Source organism: Grammomys surdaster, unplaced genomic scaffold, assembly GCF_004785775.1.
Source record: "Grammomys surdaster isolate TR1022 unplaced genomic scaffold, NIH_TR_1.0 185, whole genome shotgun sequence".
Classification (NCBI taxonomy): Eukaryota; Metazoa; Chordata; class Mammalia; order Rodentia; family Muridae; genus Grammomys; species Grammomys surdaster.
Window position 1 is genome coordinate 16,401,995 of NW_021604630.1, and position 17,554 is coordinate 16,419,548.

General features: G+C 42.3%; 1 protein-coding gene across 1 annotated transcript in view; it reads left to right on the forward strand.

Annotated features, from left to right (window-relative positions):
* The first annotated feature begins 10,108 nt into the window (after positions 1–10,108).
* The window catches only part of Slc7a2 (solute carrier family 7 member 2), a 52,757-nt gene continuing 45,311 nt past the window's right edge, over positions 10,109–17,554 (forward strand). The window contains exon 1 of the mRNA XM_028768268.1: positions 10,109–10,284. The gene's annotated coding sequence lies outside the window, so the exon portion shown is untranslated. The remainder of the gene's footprint in view (positions 10,285–17,554) is intronic.

A 17,554-nucleotide genomic window follows, 5' to 3' on the forward strand; every position in this document is an offset into this window, starting at 1 on the left:
ATTGAATCTGCCTCTTTGAATTTACCATCTAGGAAGCTTCAGGTCACTTTGATGCTGCCCTGTAGTCAGCATGGACCTTGCAGAAAAAGTGTGGCTTCAGAGGAGCAAGAAGGGTACAATGGACAAAGAAACTGAGTGGGGTTCTATAAACAAACAAGTACACTGCAGATAGAACTCATAAGCCTGTTTTTGGGACTGAAGCTCACTCCTCCTTTTTTATTTGATATACGCGTATAACATCCTTCTACCTGTACATGTTTGGGTGACTTTCTCACATAGACGATAACTGACTTGAAGATGATCTTTGCAATTACTTGGAGTAGTAAAATGTAATAAAATAAAATATAAGATAAGGCTGAGAAAAATGTGAAGCCAGTGATGAAATGTCATACTAAATCCATTGCCTTCCCTTTAACACAGTTTTGTTTTCTCTGTCATTTTGCCATGGCCCTCAGATTGGCAGGAGGCATGGCCATCAGATTGGCAGGAGGCATGGCCATCATATTAACAGGGGAAAAATGACTAGATATGAAAACCAAAGACAGAGCGTGAAACATGACAGAGTAAGTAAGGTAGACCAAGTTTTCCCAGGACTGAGAAACTTTCTAGTGCATGGACTATGGGTGCTAAAAATGAGAAAAATCACAATAAATGGTAAAGGTAGAAGATAAACATTTATGTAAATAAACACTGTGTCCAGGCATTTCAAAACTTGGGCTCTGGATTCGAAAGGCTTAGAGCATGCGATACCATTGTCTAGAAACATATATTTGGGGTACATATTTGAATCTGTGGTAAGAAGCAGAGAAAAGATTTGGCTTACAGCATAAATAGTTCTTTATTTTCCATTCAGGTTCTGCATGTGGTTTAATAAGGAAGAAAGCAATGGGACAAAGATGTCATTGTGGAAGTGACTGAGTTCATGAAGGCAAAGGAGATATATAGACCCCAGTACAGACCAAGGAATGGCATTCACCTTAGATCATTTGTCTTATCCTAATCATACTCAGTGTTTCTCTATCTCTTCCATCCCCAAATCCCTTTCTCATTCTTCCATGGATGCAGAAAAGAAGTGCTACCTGTCCTTTAAGGATCTTCTGAAACTTCATTTCTTCAGGAAAAGCATTCCTGACAACTTCCTCTAATCTGTTTTGTTTGTTCTTGTTGTTTTGTCCTCTAGATACACAATGTGTATCGTTACTTGATTCTCAAAACTTTATCAGCTTGGTGGGTTTTCAGGGTAACCTGAAGGAGGATTATTATTTCTTTCTGTTTAAATTTTTTCATATATATTTCATAGTACCTAACCCTGAGGAGACTCATTGATTAAACCAGTGCTATCTACTGTAAGGTAGATGACACTGAAAAAGAGGTCAAAGAAGCACATTCAACTAACTCTAGTTGCATCTATATACAGCCCAGCATATGCAAAATTTTATTTCACCAAGTTATCAGTGTGAATATATTATTTTTTTAAATATTTGTTTATTTTATTTACATGAGTACACTGCAGCTATCTTTAGACACACCAGAAGAGGGCATTGGATCCCATTACAAATGGTTGTAAGCCACCATGTGGTTGCTGGGAATTGAACTCAGGACCTCTGGAAGAATAGTCAGAGCTCCTAACCACTGAGCCATCTCTCCAACCCAAAAATATTAATGAATCATTTTGCATGACCTTGGTCATACTAAGTGTTTAAAATCCAAAATGTTTTCTGTACTTTGAAATGTTGAAATCCCTTCATCTTGGGAAGAATGATTAAGAAGAGGGATAGAGAAAGGTAGTCCAAGAAAGAAATGGGTTTGTTCTTAAGCGCCTAATTTTTTAAAAGTTTTGTTGCAGCCAGGAGGTGGTGGTGCACGCCATTAATCTCAGCACTTGGGAGGCAGAAGCAGGCAGATTTCTGAGTTCAAGGTCAGCCTGGTCTACAGAGTGTGTTCCAGGACAGCCAGGGCTATACAGAGAAACCCTGTCTCGAAAAACAAACAAATAAACAAACAAACAAAAGACAAGTTTTGTTGCTGTTGTTGTCCTAGTAAAATCATGATTTGGAGCAAAGATGAGGCATGAGACAAAGTTGCTTTGGGGATTGATATCATTAAACCCTCCAAGCCTGAGATAGGTGATAGCTAAGATTGTGACTGGATGGATGTAAACGTGATTCAAGAATGTAATGTTTAGCCAGGTGGTGGTGGTGCATGCCTTTAACCCCAGCACTCGGGAGGCAGAGGCAGGCGGATTTCTGAGTTCGAGGCCAGCCTGGTCTACAGAGTGAGTTCCAGGAGAGCCAGGACTACACAGAGAAACCCTGTCTGGAAAAACCAAAAAAAAAAAAAAAAAGTAACAATGTAATGTTTAGCTTTTGGATGGCCAGGCAGGACTGAAAGCAGGCAAAATGTAAAAATGTAGATCAGGGACTGAAATATCTGGTGGCAGAATCCACCAGAATCTGCCACCAGAAGATTTCTAACGTAGAATAGTTGATGAGTTTAGGACGATAGATTCCACACCCAGTGGTTGAGTTATCCGTTGATTCTAAACTAAGATTGTCTGGTGTTTTCCATTTCACGGCAACTCAGCTAAGCTTCAGAGGAAAGGCTAAAAAAGACTCCTAGGTATCACTTGGATTGCATTTATAAAGATATCAGCAAAGGATATTCAAAGGACAGTCCAAGAGCACAGCTGGTTTACTCCTTCACTGAGCTACCCTCACAAATATAGGCTTAACTGAGAACTTTTAGTAACACTGGAAAATGATGTGACAGAAATCAACAACATTTGGGATCTTAGACTTATGTGTTTGAAGAACATTCTTTTGTCCTGGATTCTAACTGCTTCCTGCAACACTCTGTATCTATTTCAAAATCACCAGTATCCTTCCTGTTTCCTGAGAACACTGATATGCCCTTAATGCAGAACAAGCCACAGTACCTCTTTTTTCTATGTGTCAGATCCTGGGATCTTACAAGAACCAAATCTGGTCAGAAAGGTTCCTTAACCCTGACCATGCTTTACCTGGACTTCTGGCCACACACCCACAGTGTCCTGCTGCTGACTCTACTGCTGGGACTTACAAGTGAGTATTTCCCAAGATTAGAATTATCTCCTTGCTTGTGGGCTATCCCTGTCATTGAAACAGCAGGACTCCACTTAACCACCTGACCTCACAGAGGAGAGAAGATCCAAACATAATTTTAGGTTACTGGGAGAGTTGATGCTGGTTAGCTGGAGCTAAGAAATTAGTGATGATTAAAAGAGACCAACAGCACTGAAGGGAAATCTTCCGGGAAGTGTTTTCTGACAGCACAAAGAAGCTGTGTCCCAGAGATAGCTAAGGTTTTGCGTTGAGTTGTAGCTAGAGTTGGTAATGTGTGAGAATCACCTAGGCGGTGCTGGTTTGAAGGCCTGAAGAGGTCATGGAGAACAGCTGAGATTTGGCATTGTGAGAGGTCAGGGAAGGATATTGGTGAAGGCGCAGCCTCAGTTTCATTTGACAGCCCAGAACTGAAGGGGTCATGAAAAGAAATAGAGGCTTGGAACAATGAAGAGAATATATGAGACCGTACATGAAGCTTAGTTGGAGTAGAAGACCCCAGGATATCAGAGATGCCAGTACGGTGGACTGACCACAAGGAGCAGCAGCAGCAGCAGCAGCAGCAGCAGCAGCAGCAGCGGAATGAAGTCAACCAGAGCCTAGAGTGCTACAGAAGGAGGAGCTGGAGAAGTGACACAAGCCCTTTGGAGGAGTCTAGAACATCATGTATGTATACGAGACATTAGAACAAGAAGCTGTGTAGTTGAAGTTTCCTTTGAGACCAAGATGTTAGAGATACCACACACATGGGATACCTGCCGAGGAGAGTTGCTAACTGGGAGTAGAATGTGACCAAGAGAAAGAACTGGCTTCAGCCAACAAAGTTGAAAGGAGTTAGATGTCAGGCATGGAGCTGCAGAGTGTGGCGTTTGCCTAGCAGGGTTTGGTCTTGCTTTTGTCCGGTATTTATTCACCGTGACATTTTGGAATGGTGACGTATATAATGTGATGTTGGAGGTGTGTGATCTGCTTTTGGATTTTGACTATATTGACCACAGAAGAGATCTTGAATTTTGGACTTTTTTTTTAATTTTTATTTTTTGATTTTTCAAGACAGGGTTTCTCTGTGTAGCCCTGGTTGTCCTGGAACTCACTCTGTAGACCAGGCTGGCCTCAAACTCAGAAATCCACCTGCCTCTGCCTCCCAAGTGCTGGGATTAAAGTCGTGCGCCACCACCGCCCGGCAAATTTTGGACTTTTAATACTGTGGAGATTGTTAGAGACTCTTGGGCCCACTGAAGTTGGAATAAATATATTTATATAATGCTATGGTTAGGTATGAGCTGTACAGACTCATGTGTTTGAACAACCTTAAGAGGGACAGGAATTGAAATGTGGTGTCTCTATATGCTTGGCCCATGGGAAGTGGCGCTATTAGAAAATATGGCCTTGTTGGAATAGGCCTTGTATTAGGAAGTACAAAACTGTGGGTGGTGGGCTTTGAGGACCTACGCTTTTGCTCTGCCCGTTCAGAACCCAGCCTCCTCCTGGTCACCTTTGGATCAATATGTAGTACTCTGGGATCTTCCATCACTATGTCTGCCAGGACACTGTCATGATTCTTGCCATGATGATAATGGACTGAAGTTCTGAAACTGTAAACCAGCCCCAATTAAATGTTGTCCTTTATAAGAATTGCTGTGGTCATGGTGTCTCTTCACAGAAACGAAAACCCATGCTAAGACAAAAGGTAAAATGTATCATATTTTAAAATTGTATTAGAGGAAATATGTCCAATTGTCTAAAGAAATAAGAAGACTCTGTTGGAGACTTAGATGTTGCAAACATGCTGGCGTAGGAGAGCATCTGAGGAAAGGAAGTCTGATTAAAAATGATACAGATAAAATAAGATTAAAAGAAGATGTGCGAATGAGTTATGTGGCCCAGTATTCTAGAAGGATTACGCAGCAGGCAGCTGCATGTGTGAAATCCGTAAGTAGAGCCTCCTGCCACGTTCATGGACAGAACTTCCACGCCAGGTGAGTGGGAGCCACTTCAGAGAAGCACTGTAGCCTGATGTGAGTTGAAAACTGATTTCCTATCTGATGAATGAACACAGAGAGAAGCTAACGCATGTGAGCAGATGAGAGATGCCTGCTGCCCAGGACAGGAGCAGACATGAAACAGAAAAGAGATCAGATTTTAGATACATACTGGAAGAAACCCATAGAGTTTTGTGAAGGACAAGACTTGTTTGGGGGGTGCAGTCCCTTGGCTTTTGGCCCATCTTGAGGAAGACAGGAGCTAGGCCTGAAGCTCATAGGTCATGTCAGGAGCTAGCTTTTGAGCTTGTTCCCTCAGAGATGCTTCCTTTCCTCCAGAAGCCACTCAAGTATAACACTGGACAGACATGTTCTGAGTCACAGTGGGTAAAGATTGGTTCCAGTTTTTTTTATTCTAAGATTATTTATGTTGCTGTAATAACAACTCAGCTTTCTTCCCATCTTTCTAAGAAATCAAACCTCAAAACATGGGACACCAAACACAGCCCTGTGTTCTCTTGGGGAAGGAAGATCTAGAATATCACTTATACTTCCAATATCTGTTTATGGATATTGGCTCCTTGTACTCTTTTTCTTTTTTAAATTCCTTGCTAAGAACTTAGTCAATATATCCTTAGGGAATGGTTGTTCGAATTATGTTGTTCTTTATAAAGCATGCTGCTACCCTGTCACCTTCTGGTTTTCTGTGTTCTATTTGAGATTTATGAATCTGGTGCTCTGTTATTTCTGCTACACTGATAAAAAAAAAAAAGCCTTTATCGTAAATATGCTTTCTCCTGAAAAAAAAAAAAAAAAGGAGAGAATGTAATGTTTAAAAGACCAAAGTTAGGGCTGGATGCCCCAGTGTGGGGGAAATTGTGGGTGGGGAGGTGTGAGTGGCAGGGTGGGTGGAGGCATATCCTCATAGAAGCAGGAGGAGGGGGGATGGGATAGGGGGTTCTTGGGTGGGGAGGGGGGAAGAGGATTACATCTGAAATGTAAATAAAATATCAAAAAAAAAAAGACCAAAGTTAACACGCAGAACAAAAAGTTATCAGGCTCGTACAAGATAAACTAAGAGATCACAGAAACCAAGGAGAGTATAGACATATTTTTAAAACCAGCAGATGAGCTGGGCAGTGGCGGTGCACACCTTTAATCCCAGCACTGGGGAGGCAGAGGCAGGCGGATTTCTGAGTTCGAGGCCAGCCTGGCCTACGGAGTGAGTTCCAGGACAGCCAGGACTACACGGAGAGACCCTGTCTCGAAAAACAAAAAAAAAACAAAAAAAAAGCAGCAGAACAGCAAATGGGAGGAGGCATCTTGTGTTTGGAGCTCAGGGAGGTCTTTTGGGTGTGGCTATGGGGAGTCCTCAGAGACAAAGCTGGCCTCGATCAAGGCTGAAGAAGAAGAGAAGACATCGGGTACGCTCTTTTCTAAAACTTAGCTTCATGGTAAATGAAGATATTTTGGATTGAGGAAACGGTCGTTTTCCAGCAGATACAGACCCAGCATGAATTCTGGCAGAAGGAAACGGAGACCAGCACGAGGTTGGGTGGAGCTCTGGGCAATTCTTGAATAAAGGCCAATGTAAAGAAACCCCAGCAAGAAGGCAAGTGATGGAACACAGGAAAATTTGTAGGGAAAACACCGTGGGATTCAAAATTATTGCAAAACCATTACTTGGTCTCCGTTTTAAAAAAAAAAAAAAGGCAGAGAAAGATTAATTTTAAAATAACTTGTCGTCATAAAGACTTGCTGAATTTTTCTTTCAACGACTTCATCTCTCCCCGTACACAATATTTCACAGCTTTTCTTTAGAGCTAGTGAAAGTGACCTGGGTCCAACGAAAAGTTGACGTTAAATTTTTATTCATTTTTAAGACTAGTGAATAGCAACAGTGGTTTGAAAACCCCGGTAAACTGTACTGGCTACACCTCTAGTCTAGTATTTGGTCAAGTCTTACTTTGTTTTGCCCCAAGCATTGTTATCCAACAGCTAATTAGTGTACAAAATTGTACATTTTAAATTTGTGTTTCTGAATCAGCTTGAAGATAATAAAGCCAGAAACTGGACTTTGTAAAATAAATAAATAAATCAACTCATTCAGTCTTAAAGTCACTTGTGGAGAGGAGATTTCTGTCAGGTTGTATTTGGCAAGAATGGTAGAACAGGGCGTGAGATTTATTCATTGACAAAAGTCCCTTGAAATTCCCTGTCACGTCATCAAAACTTAGGGGCTCAAATGTGCATAAATGTTTGTGAAATTTAGAAAATGACAACCTGGATTATTCTAAAAAAGTAAATAACTAAAAATAAACTGGGTTCTCTCATTCCTAAAAAGGGGGAGGGGAGAATTTACAGACAAAAGATTTAACTTGTTTTCAATGTCTAATACTAGATCTGTGGTTCCCAGTCTCTCTGCATCCACATAGTTTTTTGCAAATTGAGAAATAAACGCTGGGCAGTGGTGGCGCACGCCTTTAATCCCAGCACTTGGGAGGCAGAGGCAGGCAGATTTCTGAGTTCGAGGCCAGCCTGGTCTATAGAGTGAGTTCCAGGACAGCCAGGGCTACACAGAGAAACCCTGTCTTGAAAAAAAAAAGAAAAGAAAAGAAAAGAAAAGAAAAGAAAAGAAAAGAAAAGAAAGAAAAGAAAAGAAAAGAAATAACCACAGATATAATGCAAACTCAAGGTTAATTAATAATTTCAAACAGGAAATATGATGTTAGTTTATATAGGACATTAAAAATCAATACATCAAACTTCCTAGCCATTGTGCTAGAAATTTTTTGTAAACAATTTGTTTATTTATTTATTTTTGTCTCACAGAGAAGTAACTCTGGCTAGTGCCATACAGACACAGTGTATTCATGCTTCAGGAGATATCAAAAATCACTCAATCGACTCAGTCATTGATATTCTGACAATATTGGCAGTTTCTAGATAATAGATCACTTCATACCAAATCATGGTACTGCAACATAATCGCCGGTTAGATATACATTTGAACATCATAATGAACTTCAATAAAGATACGTGGATAAATGATGTCTTAAGTTTTAAAATAGGAATGTCCATTATTGATATGGAGGTGACACACTTGTGATTCAAAGACGAGTCTAAAGAATTTGTGGTAACATGGTCCTATTAGCCCACACTGGGGGTCAAGGTCATTTTTGGCTACGTAATGAGTTCTATCCAGTCTAGATCACCAGAGGCTGAACCTTAAAATTAAGAACAGTCCAACAGGCAAGACAATAGAGAGACAATGTCTGCTCAGAAGCTCTGTAAGGGGCTACATTCGTGGGAGGAAGGTCTTGGTGGGAGGCACCTTGGTGGTTTGGGTTTTACCTGGTGGGATACCTGCGTAGTGCTCATATCTGAGATAGGCAAAGACTTATTATTTTACTGAGAAACAAGTTCTGCAGAGTGCTTTGGTTGTTTCTTTTCTTGGACCATCTATGTTAGGAAGCATGGGACACTATAACTCCTGAAGGGCTGAGTCTTCATATTAAAGAGTGGAATTCTCTACAGTAATGTTGTAAGGCCCTAAGATAGATTGCGTCTTGGGCTTGTTAGAGCCAACTTTTCCAGTTCTGCTTAAAGGCAGCAGTGGCCTTCCTCTAATCCCAACCTACCTGGAATAAAAAATCAACCTTGTTCTGAGGTTAGAATAACTCATCATGATCTCCTATTGCAAAACAATAGCCGAGAATTCCTCTAATTTTAAAAAGCCCAGATGATTTTTTTTAATATAATAGATCCATTGGCCTCATAAAGTCAATGAAACATCTTGAGGCTTCAGAAGTATGGGACAGGGTTTGAGTGGGCATTCGGTATTGGTGTCCACATGTGTCAATTCAGTAGACGTCATTAAGAACAGTCTGCACAGAGAAATCGTGATACAATGTAGGAAGTTTATGCTGCTGGTCTTAATTGACTCGTACATTTACTCTGTCAGTTCTCTCACAGGTGCTATGCTCCAAACAGCTGGACTCATCCCAGAAAACAATGGACAACTTCATTGGATACACAGCCTCTGAAGATGGTAACAGAAATTGTGTATATGTACCATTTCTGGAGCAAACTCCTCACTATTCAATAACAGTTCTCAGAACTATCGGAGGCTCCCATTAAACCTAGGTACTGCATCGCATGAATGAGTACTTACTTGGCTGATCTTACTAGTAGGAGTTGAATAAAAAGCCCTTGACCACAACACGAAGCTGAAACAGATAGCCCTTCCTACCAAGCCACAATAACACACAATAATATTCAATTCTGTGCCAGGGGTCGGCTTTATTTTTGTGTTAAAATCAAGAGTTTCACATTGTGACTTTAATCTTATCAGAGACTCCTAAAGCAAACGATAGCACATTATGAGAAACCTCGATTGTGTAACTTCTGTTTTTGCTGGCTAGGAAATGCCAAGTATCCTTTTCTTAAAAACCCACCTCCGAATAACCATGACTGCCGGCCTGCCTAATCACAAGTCTGGAGTTTTGATTTCTTTACAGGAAGTGGTCCATTTTGACAAAGCACATCTATCTGGGTTTCTAGTTTATTATGATCATATTATACTATTATTTTTATGTTCCCAATTCTCAGTGAGAGAGACACGGGGGAGGGAGGGAAGGAGAGAGGGAGGGAGGAAGAGGGAGAGAATCCTGCTTAGAAGAAACCTCAGAAATGCCCCCCCCCACTCCGAGATAGGGTTCTGCCAAGGAAAGAGGTGCATTTTCCCGCTGCCAAGCCCTGCGTCTCGAACCCACGCCCACACACCCAGCGGGCAAGCCTGTAACCCACATGTGCGCGCTCCCTGACCCTACAGAGGCCCGGAGCTAGACACCGCCTTCCTAGAGTCTCCGTGTGCCTGGCAGGGACTAGCGCTCCGGGCAGGGGTCGCGAGCGTGAGGGAGGGGAGGAACGGGCCCGCCCCGCCCTTCGCCCCGCCCTTCGCCCCACCCTTCGCCCCGCCCCATTCCGCCCCGCCCCTCTGCTACTCAGAGGGGTGCCCACGTGCCCAGCCCGCCTTCTGCAGCTCGGCGGCGGGAGCTTCTGTCTGCGCGGACTTGGGAGGCGGCGGCCGCTCTTCTAGCCTTCGCGAGCTTGGGATCCGCCGAGCGCTGCAGCGGCTCGCTAGTCCGTCTCCGTGCCGGTCTCGGTCCCCGTCCCCGTCGCGCGGTCAGGGCACTGCCCCAGTAAGTTGCGGAGAGTGTGCGGGGAGGGGGGGGCAGAAGGGAAGCGAGCGGTGGGGCGCGAGGATTCAGGCCGCGTCCAGCTGCGTGCAGCTGCCCGGAGACCGCGCTCCGGTGACTGCTGAGCGGAGCATCGGGACTGCCCCGGACAGGGACTGCAGCTTCGGACCCACCCTCGGCCTTAAGCCAGCATCCTGGGCTGCTACCCTTCTCCTCTTGTCGGTCCCCGGTGCCGCTGGCTGACTCTCAATCGAGGCGTGCAGACCCCGCCAGCGGCCACGCAGGTCGCAGAACTTGGGGATAGGGCCTGACGCTGGGACTCCCCGAGTGTCCCTAGTCACTTTAGTTCTGGGGGACTCTGGGTATCTCTCTCTGGAAGAGCAGCCCGCCTCCATACCCTGCAGGAGGAGTGGTCCCCCGAAGTTGTCTTTTGCTCCCTTGGGGTTCTTGGTTTAAATTTGGAACAAGACTCGGATCGCCACGAAGTCTTTTCCCATCCTGCTCTGGATTTAGTACGTCAGGTAAAAAACTGAGGTGGGATCTGTATTGGTGTTTTAAAGTAAATGGGTGCAGAATTAAGGGCTCGAGTTGTTCTGTGTATTCCTTTTAATCTCGTTTCACGAAGTCTTCAGCCTTCAATACCTTAAAACCTTCGTTTCAGATCGTGGATTCGGCTAGTCTGCACCGCATTCCCATATGTGCAGTGTGCAGTGGAAGGTAATCCTGTAGTTATTTCAAAGAAATAGGCTTTATAAAAGTCGAGCAGTCATAGATGACTCTCAAACTAGAAACTACCTAGATGCCAGAAGTAAGAGAGTTCAAACTTTAAACTATGAAAAACTGTCTTCTAAAACGTTTAGGTAGTGACTCCCTTGGGACTAAAGTATTAGATCCATGTGGAATGGAGTTCTTTTCTAGAATGGAGTTATGAGAATCTAGGGCTTGGGCTGTGTGGTTAAGTGTGTCTGTCCTGAAACGTCATTCTTGCCTGAGGCATGCTTTTAAAATGTGTTTTTCTTTTCTGCCTCCATATTAATATTTATATTCTCGGTAAAGAGCTACACTTTGTTGTCTCTGGCTAGGAGCTGTGCAGTTGGAGAACGTTCTATTTTTTAATATGCTTTTTTTATGTGATTAGATCTTTTCTTCTAATCACACCAAAGTAGCACAAAGAAATGATATATCCGCTCAAAAGAACATTTTCCCGTTCCTTATGCTAAAAAGTGGCTGGTTGGCAACTGTCCAGGAGTGACTCCGGGAGGCAGTCTTACATGTATCTGCATTTTCGGGCTTGCTCCGTTGCTCCTCACTCTTTGCTCCTTGTCTCTTGATGACTGAGTGTCATTTACATTAAGGTATTTTAGTCTTTTGGGATATGTCCTGACTGAAGATCAGATTTAGAGCTTCTTGATATCTGCAGAGATTCAGTTTGCAGAACCCTGACCTTCACCTTGTCAGCAAAGCTCTTTTGATTCCGGTCTCCAGTTTTTCTCACTGGGCTGAGAGGAGTCCGGAAAGAGGAATGGCAGCTAGGAGGACAGTCTGGGAGCTTTGGACATTTAAAAAGTCTGAGAATTTGTCGAGTGTTTTAATCCTGAGTTTCCATGTCTATGGTTCATTTGAACACATGTCTGCAGAGTTTTAAAGTTTGTGGGGTTTTTTTTTTTTTTTTTTTTTTTTTTTGGTTTTTCAAGACAGGGTTTCTCTGTGTAGCCCTGGCTGTCCTGGAACTCACTCTGTAGACCAGGTTGGCCTCGAACTCAGAAATCTGCCTGTCTCTGCCTCCCAAGTGCTGGGATTAAAGGCGTGTGCCACCACCACCCGGCCAAAGTTTGTGTTTCTTTACCACAAGTCATTCACTATGGCCGGCCACTTGTCTCCTTTCCCTTCTAGGTGGCTCTACACCTGCCAGTCAGTGGTATATCTTCACTTTGAGCCAGGACTACTCTCCTCCTAACTGGCCATTTCTTCTCCTTTCCCAAAATATTTTTCCCTAAATGTTTTTCCCTAAATGTTTTTATTAACCTCCTAGTTTGTCCTCTCTCTCTCTCTCTCTCTCTCTCTCTCTCTCTCTCTCTCTCTCTCTCTGTCTCTGTCTCTGTCTCTGTCTCTGTCTCTCTCTGTCTCTGTGTGTATGTTCAGAGTCATCTCCTGGTTTTATTTTGGTGCCAGTCAGTGACGAGCTTTTAGAACACAGTTTTGGAAACAATCTCATGCTGTTCTTTGCTTTGTTTTTTGCCAGACATAGTATGAATATGATTTCAAGGTCTGGTTTCTTAATAGATGACTTCTTAGATGCCAAATATTTAGAACAAAAGGAAATTTTTCAGTTGAATGTGTTTCTAAGCTTTTGTGTTTCATACTGAGTGCCAAAGGAATGTTTCTCCACAAGACTAAAAGCTAAGGGAGCTGTGTCTCCACTCTCATTGTGTTTCCCTAAATACCTTAGCAAAAATTAAATCTCTAATTCTGAACCTTTATGAAAATATTCAGAACTATATAGATCAAATCTTGAACAACAATAAAAACCAACAAAATGTTTCCCTTTGTGGTCTTCCACTTCAATAAGATTTTGTTCTGTTCCCTCACCTAGTGTGACCTAACACATGTTCAGTGTGTTTTTATTGTAAAAGAATTGACAATGGCTTCAACAACTTGAGAAAACATGTTTTGTCTTGTCTTCTAAATGTTTTTCATGCCTTCACTGAAAACTTGCTAGGTCTCTTCAGTACACCAGATGCTGGGTGACGGAAAACTAATTACTGACATCATAGAGGGTTTCTATAATTATTTTTTGCATTTAGGAAACTCTTCCTTGATGGATTTTAAGAATAGTTTGTTGTTGTTTACTGTATGAAAGTAATGCCAAATCTTGATGGCTTGAGTGCTGTGTCCAGGAACGAAGTGATGGCTGTGCTGTGACCTACGTAGATGGAGTTACTATTTAGTTATCAAAAGCATATATGCTGGGTATCTTTGTTTCATATGTAGCTACAAATGTATGTTAATATGCTCAGACATCCTTTCACGTGGCTCTTGTCTTAGAAGTGGTAGCCATGTCTATGGAAATGAGAGTGCTGCTTTCTCAGACCCAAACATAATGAGAACTCATTTCCAGCGGGCAATAGCTAGTGCCAACTTGATCTATTCGTTTTTGGTTTTTTCGAGACAGGGTTTCTCTGTGTAGCCCTGGCTGTCCTGGAGCTCACTCTGTAGACCAGGCTGGCCTCGAACTCAGAAATCCACCTGCCTCTGCCTCCCAAGTGCTGGGATTAAAGGCGTGCGCCGCCACCGCCCGGCTCTTTTTTGGTTTTTCAAGACAGGGTTTCTCTGTGTAGCCTTGGCTGTCCTGGAACTCACTCTGTAGACCAGGCTGGCCTCAAACTCAGAAATCTGCCTGCCTCTGCCTCCCAAGTGCTGGGATTAAAGGCGCGTGCCACCACCGCCCGGCCAACCTTAGGTTTTCTTAAGGAAGGGCTTTATTCATCTGAGGCAGCACCTTCAAGCTTGAGACTGTCGTGTGTTCTCTTTTATGCTTTATGCGTAAAACGCATCTGCCCGTAAAAGAGTAAAGATAAAGGTAGAATTCATGGAATGAGCTTAGAATGAAGAGCATGTGTGTACATGCTAGAGCAGTAGAACAAGGCTGTGTGTGCTGGCTCCTCTCTTCAGAACTGACCCCGATCAGAGAACCAGCAACACCAAGAATGGAGGAACACCCCCACAACCTTTCCTCCAGGAATTAATTTCATTTTAAAAATATTTGCTAAACAATACGTAACAAAGAATGCCGATGGCCCATGTTGGCTCTTATTGGTTGTTCCCACACGTGTGAGATAATCCTCTTCTCATGCTGGCTTTCAGATTCTAGTTTTTAATCCCATCCTGTCTACTATGGTGCTTCTCAGGCAATGGAGGTGCTGCCCTTCCTCCCAGTGTCCACCTGGTCGGGACAGTATATGGACTTTGATGTCCTGTTACTGGGGGGATACAGAGACTACCAGAGTCAAGATGCATACATTGTTCTAGCACTTTGCTCAGGGTATCGGTAGCTGCTCATATTTAAGATAATTGGATCGACTGTAGATTAAAAACAGGTATTCTTCTATAGCATCGGGTAATAAACTTTAAAACTCACCTGATACTTATTTTACTTTTTGTGGAAAGAAACATGATGCTGGAGTTGATAGTTTGATCATAACTGGGAGAGAGCTTCTTGCATTGTCCCAGACAGCTGCTGTTGTCATCCTGGCAAAGAGTGCTGATGACAGTAATCACTGGAATTAATGCCTGAACTGTATTGAACCAAAAGGATAAATGAGAGGGTCTTTCCAATTTTCAGCAGTATTTATTTATTTGATATTAACTTGGGACGGATTTTGTAAATGCAGTACAAGTTCTTTAAAAAGCAAATAAGAATAAGAGACAAACTTAACCTATTTGGGCAGTGGGATTGAGAACTCATCTGGGTACCACCCAAAATGTCCTCCTTTATCAGAGCATGTATGTCAATCCTCTGGGTTTGTTTCCCCTGTTCACAATTTCTGCTGTCCAGTTTATAGAAGGTCTGTATCAGGGGAAAGCAACTTAATACTACTTCTGAAATTAACATGCCAAATTTACCTCTACACTTGTGCTATTTAATAATGATATATCCAGCCAGATGACTGAGTGCAGTTTCCTAAGTCAGGATTCCCCTTAGAATAGGAAATAAGGCTTTGTAACTTTGATCCCAAGAATATCCTGCGACATTATGTGTAGAGTTTTCCATAGTCAGAAATTAGTTTATGTTTTGCGCATTAATACCTGTTTTTTGTGTGTGTTTGCATGCACATATTAATGTTTGGCTAATAGTTCACAGAATGTATGTAATTTGCCCTAGCTGTTGTCTTCATAAGAAAACAAATCAGGGCTGAGCATGGTGGATCATCTTCATTCCCGGAATTGGGAAGGCAGAAACAGGCAAACCAAGTGAAAAACTCATCCTGATAGTTTGTATCAATTTAGACAACTTGAGTATGAATTCCCCTGAGAAGAGCCTGATTCTGAACTTTCAGGTTTTTCTTTGTAGCAGTGTTGCCTGCTTTGTGGACCGGCTTACTTTCCGCTCAAGGAACATTTATTCAGTGGAAGACAGAAGACATTCAGGGTCCCTACTTCCATCTAGTAGACAGCTAGGATTTCTACAAATTGGGATAAGAATCCCACAATACAGAAGCTGTTCCATCAATGCCTTAGGAAGGTACCTGGAGAGATTCTGTTGAGTGTGCATGGGGCAGTTTTTTGCTCAGGGGTCTGTCTCTTTGCTAGTTTAAGATGCTCTTTGGTTTCCAAGGTAAGTAAAGCAGTTGGGGACTCACTGAGAGATCTACTGGTGGAAGGATAACAATTTTTTTCCATCCCTTGTGACTGATGTGATCAGCAAAACAGACAGAACTATACAGAGTGCCTGAGTTTTTGGTAACAGACTTTTCCCAGGGGAAATCATACTCAACTTGATACAAGCTATCAGGAAGAGATTTCATAATACCATACGGATGACTGGCCTCTTTGTGCCATGGTGAAAATGTTATAGCTCCCTTGAATCTCCAACGTCATAGGCTTTTTGCCAAATTCCAGATTCACAGATTTCAGCCTGTGCCTATGGATCAAGGAGTGAATTTGTCTCAGTTTTACCCAAAGATCATCTCATTTGTGGATTTATAATCACACCTATAAACAGGTCAAACAAGAAAGGGTAAGAATAGTATGTAATGATGGGCCGTCTTTAACATTGAGATCCTTCCTCCTGGTTTGTTGTACATCAAATGTAGAAATCACTGGAAGCTCTCAAACTTAAGTTGAATCAGAGCCTGACTTAATGCGACTATCGAGGAAGTACATCACTCCATGTCTTCCCCTGTGTCTAAGGAGCAAATGACTAGTTCTTAGCAGTTACTTGATGCATTTATTTAGTAATGTGCTGAACCAAAGGCAGTGAACCCCAAAACCATATTTACAGTCAGTTTCTCTGCTGAAGTCCAAACTCTTGCAGAGTTTGTGTGGTTGGGATTTGTAATATTTGGTTAAGGGGGTGGAGGAGAGAAAGAAAAGGCCATTTGATGTACTACATTTGTGACCCAGTGTTCACGTAGGGGGGAAGGAGTCTTGTATGGGTTCTATTCATCAAGAAAAGAGCACAGAGTGCATTTGCATGCCATTGAGGAACAGTGGTGGGTGTTGATACAATTTATAGTACTATCTGTGTAAACACATCCAAAGCCGGTGCCTTGTTAACCTCCTGAAACTGACCATTTCACCTCCAAAGCAACCATATTCTCAGGATTCATGCATGAGTAAGGCTTGGCTGCCTGGGGATTCAGTTTGTTTTATCACATAAAACAAAACAAGGCATGACACAATGGTGGTAGCTGGCTTTGCATTCCAAACTCTCCTATACCTTTAAAGCTGTCTTGTGAGAAATGTCCCAGGGTTCATTTCTTTAGTCCTTCCCCATTGACAGTTGCTGAGTTGCTGGTACTTATTTCTATCTCAAACACAGCACTAGACAAATCTTGAAGGGAACTTACAAACACCTGAGAATGACATTTTAGAATGCCCTGACAGTTCCAAAATCAAGGATTTTAGAAATAGAACATTAAAAATTGACATACTGGGTCTGGAGAGATGGCTCCGCACCGATTGCTCTTCCAGAAGTCCTGAGTTCAATTCCCAGTAATCACATGGTAGCTCACAACCATCTGTAATGGGATCTGATGCCCTCTTCTGGTGTGTCTGAAGACAGCTATAGTGTACTCATACATAAAATAAAGAATTCTTTAAAAAAAGAAAAAAGAAAAGAAAATTGACACACTGGATCCAGAGCAGAACATAATAATTCAGATGTGGAAGAAAGTACTGATTTATTTTAGTGAAGGAAAAACATAAATTGCCAGATTGTGCACTTCATGTGGAATTTTGCAAGTGGACATCAGAACCTAACATGTTTGCATATTTTAGTAGAGTGGCATTTTGAGGATTTGAATAGTTTTCATAAATGGCATACTTTACAAGGAAATGAAAAATATAGACTTAATCTGAAAAAGAAAACATTTTAAGTATGTGTTCTAAGGTGTTAAATTAATGAGTTAAACCTCCACAGATGGCACTTTTGAGCAAGTAAGTGCTTTGTGTTAGCTCAGAATAAAAGAAAAAAACTGGGTGAGTTTTCGTGGTTTTTGGATTATCCTAGGTAACAGCTGGTTTGCACTTAGTTCAGTGACCCAAACAGAAA